The 17,969-nt window shown below is 41.0% G+C and overlaps 1 protein-coding gene across 4 annotated transcripts in view; it reads left to right on the top strand.

Moving 5' to 3' along the window:
* foxp2 (forkhead box P2) overlaps positions 1–17,969 on the top strand; it is a 108,733-nt gene that overhangs the window by 53,347 nt on the left and 37,417 nt on the right. The window lies entirely within an intron of this gene.

Genomic DNA, 17,969 nt, shown 5'->3' with positions numbered 1-17,969 from the left:
CATTGTTATTATTATTACTATTAATACTGTCAAGTTTTATTTTTATTATTATATAAACGTAAACAGAATTTGAAATTGTAAACAATAAAGTATTATTATTATAAATATAAATGTGTTTATAATATAAATATTTATAACTACAATTTTTTGTTGTGTTTTTAAGTGTTATCACATTATTAGATTAGATTCAGCATTACAATACAAAAGCATCTAAACATAAGTATTATGGTTGTTTATTATTATTATTATTATTATACATATAAATCTAAATATGTATTACTTAAATTTTTGTCGTATTTTTAAATAGCTTTTATATCACAAAATTAGATTAGATTCAGCATTACAATACAAAGCATCTAAACATAAGTATTAAGGTTGTTTATTATTATTATTATAAATGTATATAATATAAATCTAAATATGTATTACATACATTTTTGCAGATTTTTAAATAACTTTTATATCATAATATTAGATTAGATTCAGCATTACAATACAAAAGCATCTAAACATAAGTATTAAGGTTGTTTATTATTATTATTATTATTATTATTATACATATAAATCTAAATATGTATTATTAAAATGTTTGTCATATTTTTAAATAGCTTTTATATCACAATATTAGATTAGATTCAGCATTACAATACAAAGCATCTAAACATAAGTATTAAGGTTGTTTATTATTATACATATAAATCTAAATATGTATTAATATAATTTTTGTTATATTTTTAAATAGCTTTTATAATATAAAATTAGATTAGATGCAGCATTACAATACAAAAATATCTAACCATAAATATTACAGATGTTTATTATTGTTGTTACATATTGTTAGTTTAACGATAGCTAATAGTCATAAATAGTATAACAATAACAAATAACATTATTAATGAATTATTGAATTGTAAAATGTCATTTGTACAAAGGTTATTGGTAATAATTGATAATAATTGTTAGTAGTATTATTCCTATAGCTGAATATTACTTGAATATATTTTGTGTTATCTGTCTGTAGATAATCCACACTAAGAGTGGAAGAAAAGGGCAGTGTAAGCAGAAAGAGTGAAGAGAGGAGAGATAAGTGCCATAGAGACAGTGGAGAGAGTGACAATGTTTCACTTACAGAGAGGGAGCGAGAGAGCGCAGACAGACACATTGAAATGAGTGGGCCAGCTAACAGGCCTCGGGAGGCTTTTTAAAGGGAGGCCAGGTGCTGTTAACTTCACACACTTCCTGCACAGTTCCCTCTCACACACGCCACAGTCAGAAAATTCCTACACATCTGCCTAATAACCACATATATATATGTGTGTGTGTTAGATAGAGAAAAATGAAAGAGTCCAATTCAAAATAATTATTAATTATTGTTAGTAGACTAATATTTTTGTGCACTGCCAAACTTTCTTACTGAGGAAAAAACACCTAATTTTTTATTTAATTTTTATAAGATTATTATTTATTTTCTTCATTGATTTAAGGCACTAAATCCAGCCCTTGCGCATTTGACCATGAACTTTTATGGCTAATTTTAATTTTGCCAGATTTTCAATAAGAACCTTTTTTATGGAAGAAGTATTGCAGTGTGTCTGTGAAAAGAATGGTTGCCAAGGACATGGACTTCATTGATTGTAGGCTGTTGTTAAATGAGCTTTTAATGTTGTTAAATTAATAGTAGATCAAGTATACAAGAAGGTTTGCATTGATCTGTAGATAATGTGATGTGATATAAGGGAGCCTCTATGATTGTTCTTGTTTAATAATCTGTGGTTGTATGGATTTATAGAGTAGTTAGCCATACTCTGCAAATGAACTTCCTGTCTGGAGAGGAAGACCTCTGGGGAGCATCAGTAAAAAAAAACAGCGTTTTAAAATCCACCCACCATCCATTTCACCTTCATCCATAAGATTTCAATTATAATTCCTGCAGTAGTTTATAAAACGTCATATTTCCATCGGCTCGTGCTATATTTCGGTTGTTTAACGCTCAATATTGTTTTTAGATCAGTTCTGCGCTTTTTATTAGCCACACTTCCAGATGCATTTATGAATGTCGTGTCCATATGCACAGGACACTGTTCATTTTATATTTTTTTCCCTCTGCTAACAGCAATTGTTACAGGAAGCGGTGTGTAAGTCGCTGGCCCGGTGTAAAAATGACAGCAATTAACCCGACATTTTAGCTTGAGGAGAATTTAAGATGAGACGCCTGACAGCCAGTGTCAGCCATATTTTCCCCGTCTTCTTCAGGTGTAAGAGCAAATGAAATTGGAGGTAGTATCGCAGTTGAGGGAGCCACTCGGGGAGGAGGGAGGGGGTTGTCCACAGAAAACGAATTATCTAAATAGGCCTTATTTACTTCATTTTGACAAAGATTTTGCGCAAATGCAAGAAAACACCTGGAAAATATCCCACAATAGACCATAAGCGGAAACATAACAGAGGAAAAACCAGTGTGCTAATTGATATTCAATGAGTCTGACTCCATCATCACCCCACAAACACATTAACACACATGCACGCGTTCAGAAGAGGTGGGAGGAGGCGTCTCTAGGGGTCCATTGACTGTCATTCAGGAGGGGAAAGTAACAAAGTAACGCAGAGACGCCACACAAACAGCCAGTCTCGCTTCTGTCTCCCCCGCCGTCCACCGGGAGCTGCGAGTGCAACATCTTCAGGCAGGGTGATGACGGCTTTCGCCGCTCATCAGCCAAATAAAAGCCCCTCTGATGCAAATAGAGCTTTGCCCTTGAGCATAATTTAAAGCAGTAATCACCCCTGGAGTCTCTACCGTGCAGATAGCGAAAGCGAGGTGACTGTCTCATTTACACTCCAGCACAAAGAAGCTCATTAGCTTTATCACACCGGCCCGAGACTCCTCCACTTCAGTGTGTAAATAACACACACACACATACATACTGTTTCACCAGAGCCACCTTTCACAAAGCACTCATAAAGATCAGCGCTAGTAACAAAATAAAACGCGTTTTATGCACTCTCGATGGCTTGCTGTTGTATTTTACCGCTACCGTTTCACTATCAGCAGACATTGTAGATGTCGAGCTTTGACATATAGAGGCGTGCTGCCTCTCGCGATGACACTGCAAGATATAAGCCTCGCCGTGACTGATGTGCGTGCTCTGTTCCTCCCCAGACAACAGCAGGCATTATTCTATTATCACCACAGAGCTCAGATCCTGGAGTGGTCACTTGTGTTTAGGCCACATAACATGTGGCTGTATGGAATTTACAGTGCGCCTGCAGTAGTAACTCCATTTCCCATCGGCCTCTCCAGAGACCGGGCGAAATGTCAATCCGTGGCTTTGAAAGAGAGATCGAGCGAGGGACAGGATGAGGAGGAGGGATTGAGAGAGAAAGGAACGGAGGGAAATCTGCTGGAAACAAACACTCTTGAACATTGCTCATGCTTGGGCGGCCCTAGTAGCGTCATGGGGGCGAAACACAGGTCAAAGACGTGCGCAGGTGAAACACACCACGTCTGCACATTTAGGCAACAAGGGAGAATTTTTTATTATGTAACAAATGTTTATCTACTGTATTGCAAAGGTGCCCCTCTACATTACAGGTGCTTATGCAGTGCAGCCGTTTTTTATTTTATTATTATATATATATATATATACAGTCAGTCAACCCAAAATGTATTCAGACACCTTCAAAATGTTCACACATTATCACAGTTTATTCGCGATAGTTCCGAAAATGGTAATACAATATGACAAGAACTCTGAGTTTCAGAACAAATTCATCTTGATAATGTCAGGAAACTTTGATAGAAAGGTACGTAATGGATTACAATCAACCAATCAGCTGTCAGCTGCTAAATTTAAGTACACCATTAGATAATACCAATTTAGGTCAACCAATGACCAAGCAATGCTTAATTTTGTTCAGTCTTTGGTGTAAAAGGTCGCATTAGCAAATAAAGAAAAAACACTCAGGTCAGGTCAAAGTGTCTGGATAATTTTGGTCCCAAATTTTACTGGTAGTCCACTGTATGAAGAATTTTTGGGTATAATATGTCACAGTTTACTTTATTTTGCTATCCTCACTTACATAAATGAACTATAGTGTCCTGCACCCACTAGTAGAAAATAATATCTGGTGTCTGAATAGTTTTTGGTTTGACGTTATTGTTTATTTTATTAACCTTGTATACATTTGTGTATTTATACTTTTTTTTTTGCTATTCATATTTTCTTTATTCATTTGATACCACTTTATTGATTCAATAGAGGAGAAGTGTGGGGGCGAGTGGGTTATTAAGAAATGACATTTCCCGGATTCAAACTCTCCGTGACCTCAACCGGGCACTACGGCTCAATGTGTTAGCACAGGGGCTAACCATTAGGCCACAACTCTGACCAGCCGCTTGTGTTTTAGCAATTACGTTTAACCTCTGTGTGTAAATAAAACTCCAGCAGTCGGTCGGTCAAGATCAATGACCGCTTCACATCTCATTTCCTGCTGTTTTGATGTTTCCTAACAGCCCTGCATGCGGAAATTACGGCACTGAAATCTATAACGGCCCTCAGGGCAGAAGCCTCCGCCAGAGACTGAAGTGACGTACTTTCACTGTGGATTACGCCATCAATAAACTGTTGAGAACTGTGAAGAATGTGGAGCAGGTGCTTCTGGGAAGTGTTGTTCATTGCCCAAACCTAGTGTGGCGAACAGAGCAATGAACCGAACATTATATTTCTTGAGGCAGGTGATTCAGAGAAAGGCCCCCAGAGCGAGTCGCCTTGAACTCAAAACGCAATAAAAACATGGTGAGGAAACTGGAGCATCCTGAACCTCATCCTCCCAGTATCTCTGACAGCCTATGACACCACAAACCATTTAACAGAGCTTAAAAAGCTCACATATGCAGATGCCCGGCATCTTAAGCTGACAACCAAGAGGCAGGATTTTCTAGAAGGCAGCTTTGGAGCCTTGTGAATTTAACAAGCATGTCTAGTATTACAGTTTCTCTCCGGTTTATCCATGAATAGTAACAAATCAGCCTGTGAAACGCCTGCCTGGGGATGTTTGTATGTGAAGGTTTTCCGGAACAAATATTAAAATGATGTAAATCTGGTTAAGGAGTCGAGGGCTACGATTGCCAGAGCTGTTCTCTCTCCCCGCTCCTTCCTCTCTCCCTCTTTCTATTTACTATGCACAAGGTAGTCAGATGTTGCCACTCTTCCACTTGAAATATTTGAATTCTATAATGCTGAGAGAGCGAGAGGGAGATCATATGAGTGGTGTCTGGCCTGGCTCATAGCTCACTGCCCCCAGTCTGAATACATATGTAAGAGACCCTCTCAGCTTGCGGCTCTTCAGGGCTTTTCAACAAATGCTGTAAATAAGCCCGGCCTCAGCTCGCAAATACACAAGAGGCTTTTCAAATGCACGCATGTGTCACTTAGCCTGGGCTTGCAGGCTTTCTCAGTGGATGTTATTTCCGGGGGCTCGTCCGGGTACATTTTTTATCTTTAAAGTGTAGGATAGATGCTACATCCCCTCTCCGTCGCTGTCATTTCGGCCTCAACATCTCCATCACGAGCCAGAGAACAGCCGAGAACGTTAGCACGTGCAAAGAGCGAGAACTAGCGGTGTGCGCCGCATTGTGCGCGAGAGGGATTGAGTGAACGCGGCGATAAGGAAATGCTGTTGTCGTATGCAAAACATGAATTAAGGTTGTGTGTGAGGCTTCATGCTTGATTTGGCGCTAAGCTGATATTGCTTTCACGCTCAAATCTTCCAGTGCTACTTCATTTCAATTGAAATGTGATTGTTATTGCTAGAGGTATTTACCAGAAGTTATTTGATGCATGAATTTGCCCGCTAGGTATTTCCTCAGTTGTGTGGCGACATCGGGCGCTTGCCTCAGTTTGACTGTTGTTGTCTGAGTAAAAAAAAGGTTGAAAAGTAAAGCAATTAGCTATTTTTACCACAATTAAGAAGTGTTAGAGAGCTTTTATAAAACATCAACAACAGGGATATGATTAGATCATAAGGTCAAGTATCATAGTTCATTAGCATGGTTTTGGTTTTGATACCAGTTCATTCATTCATATTTTATAGCCAGAACACTTCTATATAATTATGTGTCATACACTGTAAATCATTTTTACAAAGATTTTACACGAAAATACTATCCCAGTCTTTCTGTTTTATTCAATGTATTACTTGTCATTTTCTTATGAACTTATTAGCAATTTCAGTGAAAATAGTTTCAACGTAAATCCTACACCAAACCTTTTCAGTTTATACTTCATGTTATATATTATTGTGGTTTACATTGCTAGGCATCTTTTTAGATGTAGATCACAGTCTATTGTTTCTTTTTAACAGCTGACTTAATTGTCTAGTTATGGTCAGAAGTGTTATGGAGGAAGTGGTGATGTTTTAGGGATGTTCATCAAAGCGTAGAATAAGGGGGAAAAGAGCTAAAGAAGGAGGGGGATTTCTCTCATGGTCGAACTAAGTGAACGACATTGTGATGAATTTTCTTGTTAGGAGAAATTACATCCACTAAGTTGAGCTACCTCAGCATGAAATTGAAAAAGAAGCATTTCTTGGCCATTTCCATTCTTGATTCAATGAAAGATGTAGATTAGCTGTTGGGAGGGCGAGGGAACTACAAAAGTATGACTTTGTTCACGCTAGGTTTGTGAAATAAACCTCGTAAAAAGGCATATTGGCCCGTCACAGGGTTTGTTTACGGGAGCGAGTGTAGTCAGGCAGTTAGCCAGCTGATTATAGCAGATACATGGCATGTGGATACACCGAGCGGACGTGTTTGAGTGAACACGTATGTTTATCTGCGCATTGAATGCATCTTAATCGCTGCACATCTAGGGCTATGTGTAACAATCTAAAGCTCTTTGTAATCAGCCTGAAACCCTTAGATCTGTCTCTCTCTTTCTCTCTCTCTCTCTCGCTGAAACGTTGACTGATAGGCGCTGTGTGTCAGGAGAGAAGATAACTCTACACCAGCTCAGCTCACTCAAAAGGTCAGGCACGCACTGTAATTGGAATATTCACAAGACAAACGCTGCAGATCGCTGGCACACATAGCCAGGAGGGCCCGGGGCCCCAGTGCTCCATCAGCGGGGAGGATTGACGGAGATGCATTGGCCCACCACCGGCTAGATGTAACGCTATTAACTCCACTGATCTGCGGCACAGCCCGACGCTCATTGAGATGGGCCGGGAAGATCCATCACCCAGGCTGAATGGACTACCGGCCCACCGCAAACTAATGACAGTTGAGCACTCAGGTAAATGGACTGAAAACAATAGTTTGTCTTCACCTGGAGTGGCTCGTGCTCTTGTAACCCGATTCCATTTTGCGGTGATCATTTTTCCTGCACTATTGAAAAGCGATAAAGTCGTATTTTTTTCAGATGGAGTAGAAACCACATATTCTACAACATTTCGTCTGTGGTTACTGGTTGTTTGTACGGTAATCAAAGGTTTGTGCTTTGCGTTGAAGGTCACAAAGGGGCCACTTAACCTTCTGGGTAACAGTGTGTAAGAGCTCACCATGGACCACACACACATGCTCAGACATATTGGCTTTCAGAGTGCTGCCAGGATCAGGCGATATGTACACGCACACAATTACCGACCTCTCTTGTTTTTATGTGAAGCCAGTTGTGATTATTACAGACTACCCCTAAAGCCTAAACATACACCTAAAAGAAAATGTTTTGCATTTTAAGAAATAAAAGAGACACCATTATTTACTTAATTTATCCTCAAAAATTAGGTTTTTCCAGGTTTAGTTCACTGTAATGCTGCTCATGTGGGTCTTTTTAAATAGATACCATAAGCACACCATCATCTCATTCACTCGCAATGTTAAAGTTTACTACCTGCTCAGTCGACTGCAATGATGTCCTACCTAGGGAACATATGTGCCTGCATGAGAACCGTGGTTTGTTTTTCATTGCAACTGTGTATTGCTATTGACACCCTGCACAAACACTTCTTTTGTCAATGGGACTGAGAGATTGGTCTCTCTCCCCTTCTGCGGAGAGTCTACAGTTCGCCTCTAGCTGTGTACTCTGCTGTCTGAGCCTCTTAATAAGTTCTTGTCAACAAACGCTATGCTCAAGTCCATTCGCCCGCTCTGACAAAAGCGCTGTGCTACTCTTTTCCTTATTTTTTCCTGCGGCCTCACTCTAAATAAAGTGTGGAGTGTGCTCTCTCTCACCCCTGAATGCAACATTTATAAAGAGGTATTCCTCCGACCGTGTGACGCTCAGCGGCGTGGAACTGCGAAAAAGAGATGGATCATAATCACTTGAAAAAGAAGCCAAGTGCATCGAGCGCACGCTAGGAAGTGGGGACTCGTTCGCCGCCTCCCTCTTCCTTTATTTCATTCGCTGACCTGCACTAGTTTGCACGTGTTGCTGGTATAAGTGAAAAGCAGTCGTCTTTCTTGGTCGAGGCTTTGTAAGGAAGGCAGATAAAAGGCCCAGTAGAGTCACCTTATCTAAACCCAGATGATATACAGCAGTTGAAAGCAAGGGCTCTACCAAAGCCAGCCGTTGAGAAGCAGGGAGGGATCGAATTTCATAAGCAAAGAAACCAGACAGAGATGTGCAGAAACAATGTCTTAGCTCCCAGAGAGATATAGAAGAGGAGAGGCACTTTGTTTCCAATCTGTGATACCTTTTTATGGCGTTTTAAGCATCTTTAAGCATGAGATTAGATGATACCAAATTGAACTCAAATCATACTGCCATGATACTAGTGTGTTTTAGGGGGTTGATAGATGGTTTCTTTGTGGCTCAGGTTGAAAGATAATGTATGAGGATATTCTCATCCTTAGATTTGACTTGTTTTCCACAACATTTGTTGACCAGTAAAACAAATTTATCCAAAGTACAAGAAATAGCATGGTTCAATAATAAGGGTGTCTCCTTGGCCAATGTACATATCATATTTTTTGATTATGTATATATGCATTTGCAAACTTTTCTGTTTTCTGTGATATTTGGATATGAATTCTGCTTGCCAGCTTCAACTTATCAGCTTGTTTATCATTTTTATTTTATAATATTAGAACATTTGTTGAGGCAACTGAAATGTTGGGAGCGCAAGTAGAGATCTCAACTGACCTCTCTCTTCAACAAGCTTCATTCTTTTAAATATCAATAACAAATGTTTAACTTGGGTTAAGGATGTTCAAATCACTCCAAATATGATCGATAGTAATAGTGATTTTCGTCTTAATTGCAAAAGCATCTATTTGAGTGGAAATTCTCTCACTCTTCTCAGTACGTGTTGCTGGATTTCTATGGGATACAGATGTTGTTTTCAGTACGGGGCCCCTGCCGTCTAATTCCCTCCACAGGTTGCTGGCGATACTGTAAACTATTATACGTGGTCCAGTGCAAAAGTGCGGCGCGGATTTGCGAGAACCATCCATAACGATGTCTGCAGGAGGCGGGAAGCGTATGAATGTTTGTGGTTGCAGCGAACGGTGGAAGCCGACTCTGTTTGGCCTGTTATTGCTGGCACCGTTTCCCCAACAAGGGCTGTGCATTCACACACACACACAACGCGGGCAAACACACACATCGCTGTTGTCTGCGCATACACACTAACCCTGATGGGCCGGACAGACTCGTGTTTTGTCTCCTCGCACTTGAAAAAATAAGTGTGAGGTTACACAATGAAGCAGATCTCTGTTTTCTCTCTCTCCCTCCCATAAATGCCCGGCTTTCTGGGGTAGAAATGAGCGAATTCATCTCAAATTCACTAGGGAGGGCTGGGCTATGCCTCTGTGTTTACAGTGGCAGAAAGTTAATATAAATTTTCATCAGACGGGGAAGTTTACACATATGATTCTATTTGTCCTTCATTATTAGCACCTGAGACTGGGCTGGGGAAGCATAATTGTCTACAGACACAGGCCAAATAGATGCAAGGGGAAGGCAAATAAGCACACCCCAAAATAATTTTATGGTTGTGTGTTACAATCCCTCTCCATGGGATCCTTAATCTAGAAAATCAATAAACAAGAAGCGAGCGAGTGAGCGAGGGAGACGGGGATGTGAGGCGCGGAGCAAGGAAAGATGGGAACCGCGTACGAGAGATTGAGAGGAAAAAGCTGGAGAAGGAATGAAAGGAGAAAAAGAGAGAGCGCAGCTCACAGAAGCCCATTGTTCTGCCGGTTAGCTCGCGCTTGGCCCTGCAGCTGAGGAGCGTCTCCACGGACCGGCCCGCGAGCTGCACACACCGCTGATTTATTGAGTCATACATAAAAACACTCATTATTCCCACATCCTTTTCTCTTGTCTGAGAAGTATGGCGTTTGGCTGAGGAAAAACACTCTGTGTCTGTATCCACAATAACTGAGATCTCTCCCTCTTTTTCTCACTCGCTCTCCTCTCTTCATTTTTTATTTGTGTCTGCTGCTGGAATGGATGCTGTGCGTACACGGCTCATCCTTACTGGACATGTTGTGTCTTGGGGTGTTTTCCCACTCGAGTCCTTTTTAAATAACTAAACTCAGACCTCGCAAGTCAAAGTCATTTATTTGTTACATACACACATGTTGGATAGGCAGACTTTTCCTTTAGTTAAAACCAGAAATGGAAGAAGAAAGTTAAAGAATAAAACAAGCAACAGAACAAAGGAAGATGCATGTTATTTATAATTCAATTATAAGTCCAAATGAAAGTGAGTAGTTCTACTAATTAGTGGGCTTGAAGCAAGTGGAAAAATAACTAAATTCTCTTTGCATTCACAGTTTCTAGTGTTAAAAGTGGATTTAGATCATATTTTGGTCCATTAAAGGGATAGTTCGCCCAAAAGTGAAAATTACCCCATGATTTACTCACCCTCAAGCCATCCTAGGTGTATATGACACTCTTCTTTCAGACGAATACAATCGGAGTTATATTAAAAAATGTCCTGGCTCTTCCAAGCATTATAATGGCAGTGAATGGAAGGCCAAAATTTGAAGCCCAAAAAAGTGCGTCCATCCATTATAAAAGTAATCCATACGGCTCCGGGGGGTTCATAAAGTTCTTCTGAAGCGAATCGATGGGTTTTTGTAAGAAAAATATCCATATTTAACACGTTATACAGTAAAATATCTAGCTTCCGGCTGACCGCCTTCCTTATTCAACTTACGAAAAAAGCGTAACTGGCGTGACGGAGGTAGTGTAAGCATTTTTAACTGCGAGAGGCACTACACTTTCTTCGTAAGTGTATATATATACAGGGTTTTTCCTGCATTGAACATTTTTTGGCGGCTGCCAAAACGTTTTTTTTGTCCCGCCAAAGCCTAATTTGATGAGTTATTGTGATTTATGAGTGATGTAGAATAGATGCTGCGCTTGTGACTGAGTGACAGAGAGAATGATCAGAGCACTCTCTGGGTCTTCAAAATAATCAGTGTTAGCTCTTTCTCATATTTCACATATTAATCCAAATCAAAAGGTCGGAAGACCGAAACCATGCTGCACGTGGGACATTCGGACAATTTTTTCCTAGAATTACCGCTGGGTGTGAATTGCGCTCAAAAAATGTTGACTCTTCTCTGACCAGCGGACATAAAGCATACTTTCAATAAACGGGAAACAAATTATATTCAGTTATGAAGTGTTTTCTGTGCGTTGACATCTTTCACGATGTTCTAACAGACAGGATTCACACACAGCGCGTCTGCTAATGTCCGATTCACGACCTAATGACTCCTTTGAACCAAATCATTTTAACGACTGGTTAGAACAACTGATCTGTCCAACACTGAACTCACGAATCAGTTTATTAATTTACTCAGAACGCATCTGAAATGAGAACACAAGTGTGCTTACACAATTTAGCAAGAGTGGGTGTAAGAGTTAGTTTTAATTATCAACAGTATGTGTAGTAAAATAAATAGCTTACAATCATTTAGTTTAGACTGGAGTGAGGTGAAACCAGAACAAAGTTGTTATTAGCTAGCTGATAATTTTTATTAAATTGCATATGGCAGAAAGTTAGGCTATTTGTTAATTTTTAATGCTACTTTTTAATAATGATATGATTATATACCAAAACAATTATCTTTAAATAGTGTAAAAAATGAGTAACAAAAGAAACAAACGTCGATGTAAGAGATCATACATAATACGAGATATCAAAATAACATGATCAAAATTACTAGCATTTTTTAAATGTATTGTCAGTATTGCGCTCGCAGATCACGTGGGTAGGGTGTGTGTGTGTGTGTCAACCACCACCGAAGCCCATTTTTGGCCCAGGAAAATCCCTGATATATATATATATATATATATATATATATTAGTGGTGGGCCGTTATCGGCGTTAACATGCTGCGTTAACGTGAGACTCTTTTCGGGCGATTAAAAAAAATATCGCCGTTAATCTATTCTCAAAGTTGGTTTGGGAGCCTGGTCTATACTACGCAAGCTATGATAATTTTCACCTTGATATTTTAGCACGGATGTATACCTAGCCAAATTGCACTGTAGGGGCAAGAGAACGAGTCTTCGAACCTGTGTGTATGCCTACTAGTGTTGTCAAAAATATCCATATTTCGATATGTATCAATACTGAAATATCTGAAACAATGCAATACTAATTTTCTACAGTATCGATATCAGCTGCGCTCGCCTCTCCTCTCTGACCGACAGCGAGTTGACAAGCACCCGCCTCCTCTCATTCAGTCCGGTTAACCCTCTGAACATGGCGAACGGGTGTTCTGCTGGATTTTTCCTCATTACAGCGTGTTAGTGTTGGTGTGACCGGTCTGAATTTCGTGCGGGGTTGCACATAACGTTAATTCTACTAATTCCCGCAGATTTCGCGCTTGCATCTGAAGCGCACACACACATACCGTAATAAAGCCGCCTCTGACATACAAGTGCAAAAATTAGCTCCTTTTCCTAGCTTATTAATGGTCAAATACACTCAAAAATGTCTCAATGCCCATCTTGGTGTGTTTTAACGTAAACACAGTCGTAACCAACTCACAGGAACAGTGTTTGGGATCCATGCGTGCGTCAGGTCTTAAAGGGACAGAAGTTATTTATTATTCAAACTACAAAAAGACAAACGATCACTTACGAGCACACATATTCTGAATGACTTCGGCAGAAGATTAGATTAATTCCAAGATTACAGTGAGATTAATATAGATTAAAAAAATTAATCTATGCCCACCATTAATATATATATATATTATTTTTTATTCATGACTAATTATCACTAATACGTGGCATCTGATATATTCTGAGTTTGGTTCGCTTTAAAGGGGTTGCTCGGAGTGTTCACATCAAAACAAAAATCAGTGCATATGTAACATTTCTTGGCTACTAATTTGAACTCAGTTTGTCTCCATAGAGCCAAAGGCAACCTCAGTATTTGGATCTCAACAAGGCCGCCCAGCCACCTCGATAAGCCTTGGTTCACTGGTGTGCTAACACAGATCACAGCTATGGATGACCTTTGATAAAAGGCGGTCTGTTCCACCCTTGTGTCAGTCAACCTCCTCACAACAGTGGTTGGTACACTGTCCACAGACTGACCTACTGCCGTTGTGTGTCCAAATGGACCTTTAACGTGTTCAGCTGTCATTCATTCTGACGTGCGCGTGCCGTCCAACGCAGGGCCGCTGCGGGGCTGTTATGTCCTCAGCGCACGTCTTGTTTATGAAATCTGTGCCTGGAGCGACGCTTTCTATTCATGAGTGGCCTGGCCCCTCATCAGACCTCTATGTCCTAAACACACTTACATAACAGATATGGTGTCAATATTTTGCTGTCGAGAGTGGGGCCCTATCTTTGCACAGGCTGCGCAGACCACCGGCCAATCAGCTCTGTTTGTTTGTTCAGCTTAAACTGTTTGTCCTTTGTTTTTCGTGGCAGCCGACTCCTGTCGGCTTGATAAGGGTTGTGCTCTCGCTCTCTCGCTCTATCTCTGTCTTGTTGTGCGTGTTTTCCATAAGCCAAGGGTTGACGTGCCCTCTGCGACTGCAAGCCCGGAGATCTTCTGGTGCACAAAACTTCCCTCAGAGCGCGTGTGGCATTCTAATCTAGAGTTGGTCGGAAAATGTTTTCATGTCTCACGTCTCCAAAAAAAACAACATCTCAAGTGCACAAAAACACCCCACCCTTGTTTATCCCTAAGCATTGTGTACCTAGCATTCTCGAAAATCCAGATTAATCCACCGTGTTTCCGTTCTCAAACAAATCCACTTCCTTTAGCTAGTTTTTCTCAATGTAACACTGTTGTGTCGTCTTGTAATACGTTTGGTCACAGTTGCAGAAGCCAAATCGACTCTAAAAGCTTGGTTTAAATGCTGATCCTGGGGAACGAGGATGCGTTTGTAATGATGTGCCAAGCTGCGACTGGCTGCTAATGCTTTTCATGCTTGTTTTAGCGCTGGGAACGTTGCAATGTATTCCTCATTACCCCTGTGTTAAGTCTAAACACAGACTGCCTGGTGAAAGGGGTGAGAGAGCTGACATATGTTTCTTTCGCCTGTCTCTTTTTCTCTTCGGTGATCTCTACTTGGCTATTAACGAAGCTGAGGAACGCCTGTGTAAACATTCGTGTTTCTCCCCTCCGCTTGGTATAACAGTTACCGGTATCGCCTTTCCCCCTCGACCTCGCTATCTGAAACCAATTACGGCTGATCCAATTGGGCCGAATCGTATTTTCATAAGAATTGCGAAGCCCTCGCAATCATGTGCGCGTCTTCCGTGTGCGCTTCATTGTACTGAATGTGCAAGTTTGTTTCTTTCTGTTCCCCCCTAGTCCTTAGAGATAGATATCAACATCAAATATGTTCCTGAGTGCCTTGTTATTTACGCTCCAGCCCAGGTTCTCCTTGAGCTCCTAGCTCTGAGGAATGTGATGCATTGTGCTGTTTATACAATGTGTGCATTAATGGATGACAGCCTGCATTTCTTCTGCACAGCAACAAAACTTATAGGACCAAGAAAAGCAAAGCAAGCTGCTTCTAGACGTCCAGCAAAACTTCAGTGGCTGCTTGGCTTTTGTTGAATCTGGAAAGCACCTAATATGCCTTTTTGTTGCATTGTTGCTTATATAGTAATATAGTCCGGTGTTGTCACTAATAAGGAATGTTTATGCAGTATTGCAGGACAGAAAAATTCAGCTGGAAATATTCAGGCAAAAAGTGAAAGTTCTGTCATCATTTACTCACCCTCACCCATTATTTCAAACCTTTATTACTTTCTTTCATTCGTAAAACACAAAAGGAGAATTTTTCCTGGTCTGTCTTCCATGTAATGAATGAGAATGAGGACAGAGGCTCCAGAATGAAAGAAAAAGTACCATTACAGAAGTCATATGTCCATATAATTTTGAGTGAGCTATCCCTTTAACTGTCGAAACAAGTGTCTCTCTAATATAAAAAGTGGCCTAGATTACATTCCCCCACCTTCCCAGCGTTCATGTTCGTATTGGAAAAGCCATTAAACGTCTCCTTCCGTGTGCTGTAGGAAGCGCCACTCTCCTGACCTCTAACATGTATTGAATGACTTCTTTGACTTTGTCCTTTTATTCATCAGAGGACAGTGTATCGATCGGAGCGCGGATAAACATTTCCTCCTGTTAATTGTTGTGCTAAAGCCATTAGCCGACCACTAAAGCCACACAATCACAATCACCGCTTGGATGGGCGTGAAATCTCCCGCAATTTACAATCTCATCCACGCGGCCCAACTGATAATGACTTGGCGAGGGTACTTATAACCCACTCATGCATCCGAAAGTACCATAACTAATCGATAAATGCATCGTTTAGAATGGAAAAATAAGGCACAATGAAGTGCAGAAACTCGCTTGTTGCAAACTTCCCAACTTCGGATGTGACTTGATTAGTTCAACCTTGAGTTTTTCCCAAAACGCATCCAGTTAAACAAGTATGCCACATTCAAAGCTTAAGACTCTGGCTGTCCTCGTTGCATTTGTTGTTGTCTGTTTGCTTCATTCAAAGACAGGACAGGACAGGGCAGGGAACTGATCTGAAGTAGTCCAGCTCTTCTCCACATCCTGGTGTCCCCTGAAGTATCAGACAACGACTGTGTGTGTGTGTGTGTGTGTGTGTGTGTGTGTGTGCATCAGAGGAGACAGATCGATGCTGTTAGGACCCAGCGCCACTGTGTTGTGTTTGTTTACCAGGAGCTCGGAGAGCCTGGCTCCTCACCGCACAGCCAGACAGACAGTTGCAGCTCCTCGCCCTGTCTCTTCATAATTGATCAGGGGGATGGCTGTCTTCCCAGCGGGTTAAGACGTGGCAACTTTTCCCCCATCTCTCTCTCTCCCTCTCTTCCTTTCTCCCTTACCTCTCTCTCTCCCCTTCTCTCCCCCTGTTTGCTCAGCATCTCAATGTACTAGTTCAAACATTGTTCTCACCAGCTGGCAGAGAAGTGCCATATGCACATCCTGTCAAGGCAGCTGTTGTCATGGATACTGGCAAGCACCAGGAAATAAAGCAAGCCCTTGATTCTGCTGGAAGAAGTGTCACTCTTTATCTGAAGGGGTTTTTTTTTCCTTCATCGCACCCCTCGACCTTCGCTCTCCTCTTCCCCGACAGATGAAACACCTGTGAAGTTATTGTGTTGTTTGTATTGCTTTATTTATTTTGTTGCTTTCTCCGTGTGTCGGGGCACTGAGGCCGTCTGCAACTGTGTTCACAGAGGTGTTGTTCACTTCTGTCTCCGGTTCGACATGCAGCTCCAGGAAGTCTGGAAAGAGTCGCTTGCCTTTGAACGTGTGTATCGGTATTCCTGTAGATACATGAGGAACATTGTAAGGTACATCATTTCAACATACCTGGAATCAGTGTGACACACATACCTGTATACTGTAACATGTAAAAAAAAAAAAAAAAAGTTTTTACATTTTCTCAAGAAAAAAAAAAATGGTTGCCTATGCAAAAGTTGAAGGTGATTGCTGGGGTATTTATAGGGGATTTGGAGATGTGGTGGTTATGCCCTAAGTGATGGTTCATTGCTAAGGTGAGATATGGTGAGGTGGGTGGCTAGAACATTTCTAAGGAGTTTAGAGTTGGGACTTGAGTCACTCATACAATGTAAATCTGTACAATTTTTTTTCATCTATATGGCATATAGCGCAATTTGACCTATCATTCATGTCTGTAGCACAAACTAGTTACGTCCCAAGGTTGAATACTTAGGGTTAAAAGATTTGAACAAACCCCTAACGCTAAGTATGAACAATAGGGACGCTTGCCTTAGCAACCCAGTATTCTTGTATTGTTATATGACATTGGAGAAGTAGATATTTGGAGTGATTTGGAAGAGAAGGGCCGGCGTCACCCCTGTGCTCAGGGGCCCGGCTAATGCTCAGCTCCTTGTTAATTCACTCCTGAGGTAATCTGATGTTGATTTTGTCAACTTTAATTACAGCTTCTAGGAACACTTCACATCGCCTGCCTCTACTTCAAATTGATATTATGAATATGCAAATGAGCCGGTAATTTGCAGAGAAGTGGGTATTTCAGCTGAGCACACACTAGACAGGTCAATACCACTGACACTCTCTGTGTGTGTGTGTGTGTGTGTGTGTGTGTGTGTGTGTGTGTGTGTGTGTGTGTGTGTGTGTGTGTGTGTGTGTGTGTGTGTGTGTGTGTGTGTGTGTGTGTGTGTGTGTGTGTGTGTGTGTGTGTGTGTGTGTGTGTGTGTGTGTGTGTGTGTGTGTGTGTGTGTGTGTGTGTGTGTGTGTGTGTTTTTTTCCCCTCGTGCTCTTCAGAGGTGCTAGACAAACTGTATTTATCTTTCATCACGGCTTTGTGGATTATCATGAAAAATGTATATCTGAGAGACGCTTCATGGCTCATCAACAACAATGAATAGTGTAGTGGATGGAATGCGCCGGGTTGATGTCACCTTTCATAGTGTTTGATATTTGAGTGTGCCGAAGGGGAGGGAAAAGGTTGCGGGG

This window comes from Gobio gobio, assembly GCF_949357685.1.
Source record: "Gobio gobio genome assembly, chromosome: 5".
Classification (NCBI taxonomy): domain Eukaryota; kingdom Metazoa; phylum Chordata; class Actinopteri; order Cypriniformes; family Gobionidae; genus Gobio; species Gobio gobio.
This window is presented reverse-complemented; position numbering and strand designations above follow the sequence as displayed.